Here is a 6,878-nt window from a genome sequence, read left to right as displayed (position 1 = left end):
TTTACTGTAATGTTGTTATAACGTGTATGTACAAGTCATTATGAACATGTTTTTTATTACTTTTGAGTATATATCTAGGAGTGGAATTGTTGGATCATATGGAAACTCTACGTTTAACTTTGAGAAAATGCCAGGTGGTTTTCCAAAGTGACTGTATCATTTACAACACTAGTGGCAGTGTATGAGAGTTCCAATTTCTCCACATGCTCACTAACTCTCGTTATTATCTGCCTTTTTTATTATACCTGTCTTCGTGGGTGTGGAACAGTATCTCAATGTGATTTATATTTATTTTTCCCTGATGGCTAGTAGATGTTGAGCAGCCTCCCTCCCTCCTCAGCACACTGACCGAAACTTTGTGGTAGCCCCTGAGCCAGAACCAAACCAAACTACTATTGAATTACGAATCCTCTGAAACTGAGAGATAATCAGTATTTGTTGTTTTAAACTGTTAATCTGCTAAAAATTTAGGGTGATTTTAACACAGCAATCTATATATGTAAAAGCCTAAAGTGACCGAACGACTGGTCGACCAGTTGCTATGATGCGCACTGACCAGCAGGGGACAGGCACTCAATGAAGGAGCTTCTCCCTGGTGGTCAGTGTGCTCCCACAGTGGGAGTGCCGCTCAGCTGACTGACGGGCACAAGACGCTGGGCTCACAGCTGGCGAGCAAAGCTGCGGCAGCACGAGCCTCTCCTACCTCCGCAGCAGCGCTACCGAGTGGAGGCAGCAGGTGCAGCAGGGCTGAGATGAGTGGGAGTGGCACAGCGCCCACCCTGGGCTCGGGCTCCTCCCAGGCCACCTGCTGCTTCGTGAAATACTACATCCTCAGGGGATGTCGGACTGCCGGTTTCGGTCCGATCCCCGAAAGCCAGGGCCAAAACCAGCAGTCCGACATCCCCCAAGGAACTGGATTGTGAGAGAGCACAGGCCAGGCTGAGGGACCCCACTGGTGCACGGATTCATGCACCAGGCCTCTAGTAGATACATAATATACATGGCAAAACCTCAATAAATGGTAGTGGTGGCAATGATTGTGATGATAATGATGGTGATGAAGATGAAAGAGGAGGAGGAAGGTAGTGGTATTAGCCTGAAAATATGTTTGGCAGGGGAGAAAAATCTCTTTCTTTTTCTTTGGCCAGCTTTTGTCTCAACTATGGGGAAAAGAGTGCTGTGATGTTGCTTCAGGGGTGAAGCTCTTGCTGGTGTGGGGAAAAGATCTATGTGTTTATGCTGTGCTTGATTCTTCCCTAATACCTTGACCCTGTGACACATTATATAGGATACACACCAGCAATGTCCCACTTCACACAGAGCTCTACCCAGGTGTCAACAGATGGGATTTTTCACTCGTTATGAAATTACAAGCCACTGAGCAGTAGCAAAATTATACATCTAGGACAAAATTCAGGTACAATCTAGAAATATGTGCTTGATTATGCACAAATGACTGCTATGACTTCTGTCATCTTCATGCTTTAAAATAGAGATGAGAACAATTTGGGTTCTGCTGGTCACTAACCTTGGGTGGATAGGATGTGGAGGATTATGTAATGGTAATGGTAATGATAATGATAATGGTAATGATAATGATAATGGTAAGAGTAGTCACTATGTACAGGTCAGACCTGTACATGAACACATATATTATCTGTAATACTTATCACAACCCTGATAAGTGAGAAGATTTCATTTAAAAGATGTTATAATTCACCACCCAAAGTTGCTAGTAGTGATAAGGCTGGGCTTCAGACCTGGTTCTGATGCTCTCCAAAGAATGAGTTCTCTCCTCTGTACCACACTGTCCCCCTTCCTTACTACATAACCATTGCCAACTTTAGAAGGTAAATACTTTTATCCAGATTATAGAACTGTTTGAAGTTGGTGGGTACAAATATAGAATTTGATTTGTCTTCAATACCTCTTTTAGTTATATGCTCTGTTCAATCTCTTCCCATTCATAAATGAGATTTGTGGCAGCAATATAGCTTTATGATTACTTTCAGTTATTAAGTCAATGCAGCCTGTGGTAGGAAGCTCTGAACATGGCTCTCATGTTAGAGAGGCCCATGTGGCAAGGAAATGGCCAATAGCCATGAAGAAGCTGAGGCCTTCAGTCTAAGAGTATACAAGGGACTGAATCCTTCCAACAACCATGTCAGTGAACTTGTAATTAGATTCTTCCCCAGTTGAGTCTCAAGATGATTGTAGGCCCAGCCTTCACCTTGATTGTAGCCTGAAACAGAGGGCCCATTTAAGCTGTACCCAGATTCCTGCCTCACATACACCATGAGATAATAAATATGTTTTTTAATCCACTAACTCTGTTTTGCAGCAACAGATCATTAATATAGTTTGATCCAGTTTAAAATTACAATCTGACATGTAATTTAATATTTATTTCTTCTCTTCTTTCTTTCCCCTTTTTGGTGTGGCTCAGGAGACTTGCATGACCTTCATTCCTCACTCCACCCCTACCATTTTAGGTTCCTGTCTCCCAGAGTGGTTGGGGAGGGGTGGAGAAACATGGAAAGACACCAGCATCTCATACCTGACTGGTACCTTTTTCCTCTCTGACATTACTGCTTCTCTGGCTTTGACTAAATGTTGGACAAGTATTCATATAATGGCTCTCCTCTGGGACATATGTGAGGGTGAGTTCTTTGTAGAACCTTTTGTAGCTTTCCAAGGTTTTTTGGTCTTTTCTGATACCCTCTATACAATCCTTCCTCCCCATAGTCTACTCTATAAGTGCTTATTGTTGACTTCTCCTCACTGTCAGTGAAATGTTGATGAATACCTGCAAGGTGGCTCAAGTCTGGCTACATTTACTTGTGCCTATTGCCCACTGTCCCTCTGCTCTGCTATTTCTTTTAAATAGGATTGGAAGATTTAATAAATAAAAACACATTACATACAGTTAACTTTTAATTTCAGATAAACAATGAATAATTTTTAGCATAAATAAGTTCCATGCATCCCATATTTTATCTGGCCACCTTATCCTAAGGCTCTTGTGTTATTCTCAAGTAGCATACAGAGGAGAGATGAGTAGGACCCTTGCCAAACAAGGGAATGAAATTCTAATATCCCTCTGATGATCAGGTAGGATGATTCTCCTGACTAACTCCTTGATTGACTTGACATGGGAAGCATAGGCAAGGAGGGAAAAACTCATCATGAATACTGAATTCCATTTACATTCTTTCCAGTGGTTTCTTTGATTGCCAGGTTTGCATTTGTAGATGAAGAGAGGGATAGGTAGTGAATTTTGGGGGGAGGGTGTTTAGCCCCATTGTGTCTTATGTGATGCTTTCTTGGACTCAGCGTGGACTCAGATTTGTGGCCTCAAATACAGGAAAATAAGAAGTATTCCATCCACATCCTGTACAATTCCAGAACAAATGCATCAGGGCAATCCAGATTTTCTCTTCTGAAGTTGTGAGTTGTGATTTAACTTGCTTTTATTATCTGAAGTCATCACTTGTATTTCAACAGCATGTGGGCTTGACATTTGTCAGAGTTTCCCTTCCTTTTTCTTGTTTAAATATTTTCAAACACTCTTTCCCTGATGCCATTTTGAGAACTTGAATCTTTATTAAGACATATGTTCTTCAGTTGGTGAGATGTTAAGCTCTGATTAAAGTTCTCAATTAAGTTGGTCCCACATCTTCTCCTAAATTTATTGCTGATGCTTCTTGCCAATGGTGTTGCCAAACACTTGCCCAGATTCCCCATATAGGATCCAGGTACTCGTTTCCAAGGCTGCCTACAGCTCACAGCTCAGGCACTTCCAGTGAATAGCCCCAACTAAGGGAACTACCTCATCTAGGGCAGCCTGCATTTCATGCCTGATTACTAAGAGAGGCTAAGGGAGGTGGAGGAGAAAGTATGGTATAAAATGGGCATATTTGGGACAATTTCTTCTTTTTCAAAGTTCCTCCCTTGAGTTTGTCTGTATCCTTTGTTGCAATCATATTGCTTAAATTCTGCACTTTTTTTCTGATAAAAATGTGTTTTATACTAAAATTTCTCTCAAAAACTAGTTTGGAAAACACACAGGATTAAATTACAAATATTTCCATTTCAAATATTATTTTTTCCAAGATATTTCCTCAAAACTAGTTGAAAATGCATATTCATTACAACATGCTTACGTTTCATTTTTTCCATTAAAAAAATTATTTTTCACCTAATTTTTACTCAAAAGTTGCTTGAAAGCTTTATTCATTTTTTTTATCCCAGCAGGCATTCTGCACTTCCATGTTGAAATTATTATTTTTTTTATATTTTTCCTAAATATTGGCTTGGAAATATGACTTTTTATCACAACAGGCTTAAATCTCATAGCTTTCTACAGAATTTAAGTTCATTTTATTAAAAACAATATTTTTCCAAGCTGAGTTTGAGGAAAAATATCTGGTATAAAACAACCTATTCAACAGAAAAATGTTCAATTTAAAAACTTTTTAATAATCATATTTTCAAGGTAGTCAAAGTTTAATTTTTTCTTATTAGAACTGAAGAATTATTCTTTTCCCAACACATGTTTTTGATAATGATTTACAAATAGGTTCAGTTCAGCATGTTTTATGTGTATTGATATCTAACATTATTCATGACATTATATGGGTCAAAAGGCTTGTTTGTTTATCCTTTGATGAAATTTTTACAATTCAGCTGTATTTTTTAAAAATCTTTATTTTTGAACGTATTACGTAAGTCCCCTTTTTCTCCTATGACCTCTCCTAGCCAGCTCCTCCCCTCTCCACACACACACAGACACCACAGGACTTTACCACCCTATTGTCTGTGTCCATGGATTATGCATATATGCATACAAGTTCATTGGTTGATCTCTTCCAACCCACCCTTTCTTGCCTTCCCTCTGAGGTTCAACAGTCTATTCTATGCTTGTTCCCAATATTGCCTTGTCCTCCCCACACCCTTAAAAATATCCTCTGTCCTACACAGATGATCTGGTAATATCTCTTTTAAATTCTTCATGGGCTCTCCATCATCAAAAAATGCTGGGTGCTTCGGTTTTGTGGAGGGGGTAAGAGGCTACTATTGAGGGCTGGGCAAGCACACGGAGAGTCTGAGTTACAAGGGCTCCAGGCTCCCAACTTCTACATCTGCCAGAACAGTTCTGATGGTTTCTGTTCTAGAGTTCCAAAGTTTCCGGTACATTTTCCTTTATAAAAATGATGCCCAGGCTTTTATAAAAAGCCCAATTTTTAGTGGTATGAGTTGCAAATATTTTTCTCCTATTTTGAATCTCTCTATATATACTAGAGGACAATTATAACTTTAAATGCTTTATTTTTCCATTTTAACAACAGCAACAACAACGAAATCAACTGGAACTCTCACATGCCGAATTAGGAGGAAGTTTAGCATCTTCATTTTAGGTTACCTCCTGATAGTTTTTGAACTCTAGGAATTTATATGTTTTCAAAGTTGAGATTAGTAAGGGGAACAGGAGATGGGTCATTACTTCCTGCAGCCACATGATGTCACTATGGGCAAATGGTCTTTTGACAGATTCTGAAGGTTGGCTTCTGGCTCATACCTGCGAAAGTCACTGAGAATATATATATTTGGTTAATCCTCACCCCAGGATATTTTTCCATTGATTTTTTTAGAGAGTGAAAGGGATGGGGAGAGACACAGAGAGAGAAACATCAATGTGAGAGAGACACATCGATTGGTTGCCTCCTGCACGTGCCCCAACCAGAGCTGGTAATCAATCCTGCAACCGAGGTACATGTTCTTAACTGGAATCAAACTCAGGGCCCTTCAGTCTTCAGGTCGACACTCTATCCACTGAGCCAAACCAGCTAGGGCAGTGGTTCTCAACCTTCCTAATGCCACGACCCTTTAATACAGTTCCTCATGTTGTGGTGACCCCCAACCATAAAATTATTTTTGTTGCTACTTCATAACTGTAATTTTGCTACTGTTATGAATCATAATGTAAATATCTGATATGCATGATGTATTTTCATTGTTACAACTTGAACATAATTAAAGCATAGTGATTAATCACAAAAACAATATGTAATTATATATTTGTTTTCCGATGGTCTTAGGTGACCCCTGTGAAAGGGTCATTCGAGCCCAAAGGGTCACTTATTTTGAAAAGTTAATAATGTGGTAAAAGAAAAAGTTATAAGCTTATAATTATTTTATATTTTTATAAGTACAACAAAAAGGGAAAAGAATATGCTAGAATGAATGCTAGAAATTTGGAGGGAGGCAAGATCGCAAAAGATATTGTATATTGTAATAAGTATTTTGTATGTCATAGTATGTAGATTTTGTTCTGTAAGTAATTGAAAGTCAGAAGAGAACTTTAAACATCAGAGGGACAGGATTAAGTTTGTTTTGAGAAAACCACTGCCAGCGGTTGTATGGAAAGTGAACTATGATAGGAAGAGACCAGTGGTAAGGAAGCTATCCTAGTCAAAGGGCTGTTGTCAAAGTTTAGGCAAGAAATGTTGAGGGCTTGCACCAATGCAGTACTAATGAAACTAAAGAGGAGTGATGAATTCCAAAGATATCTGAGGTATAATTGATAAAAATTGGTGAAATTGTGAGTCAAAAAGTAAAGGGGAAAATAAGAATGGCCCTAAAAGCTTGGATGTTGACGTCATATTGAATGAGTTTTCAAACTTTCCTTCCTCCTTGATATTTTTGGAATAATTTAAGAAAAATAGGTATTAATTCTTCTTTTAATGCTTGGTAGAACTCACCTATGAGGCTATCTGGTCTTGGACTTTTGTTTTTTGATTACTGATTCAATTTTGCTTCTCATAATTGGTTTGTTCAGTTTTTCTGTTTCTTCCTGATCCAGTCTTGAAAGATTATAT

The sequence above is a fragment of the Myotis lucifugus genome, unplaced genomic scaffold, assembly GCF_000147115.1.
Source record: "Myotis lucifugus unplaced genomic scaffold, Myoluc2.0 scaffold_7, whole genome shotgun sequence".
NCBI lineage: Eukaryota > Metazoa > Chordata > Mammalia > Chiroptera > Vespertilionidae > Myotis > Myotis lucifugus.
This window is presented reverse-complemented; position numbering follows the sequence as displayed.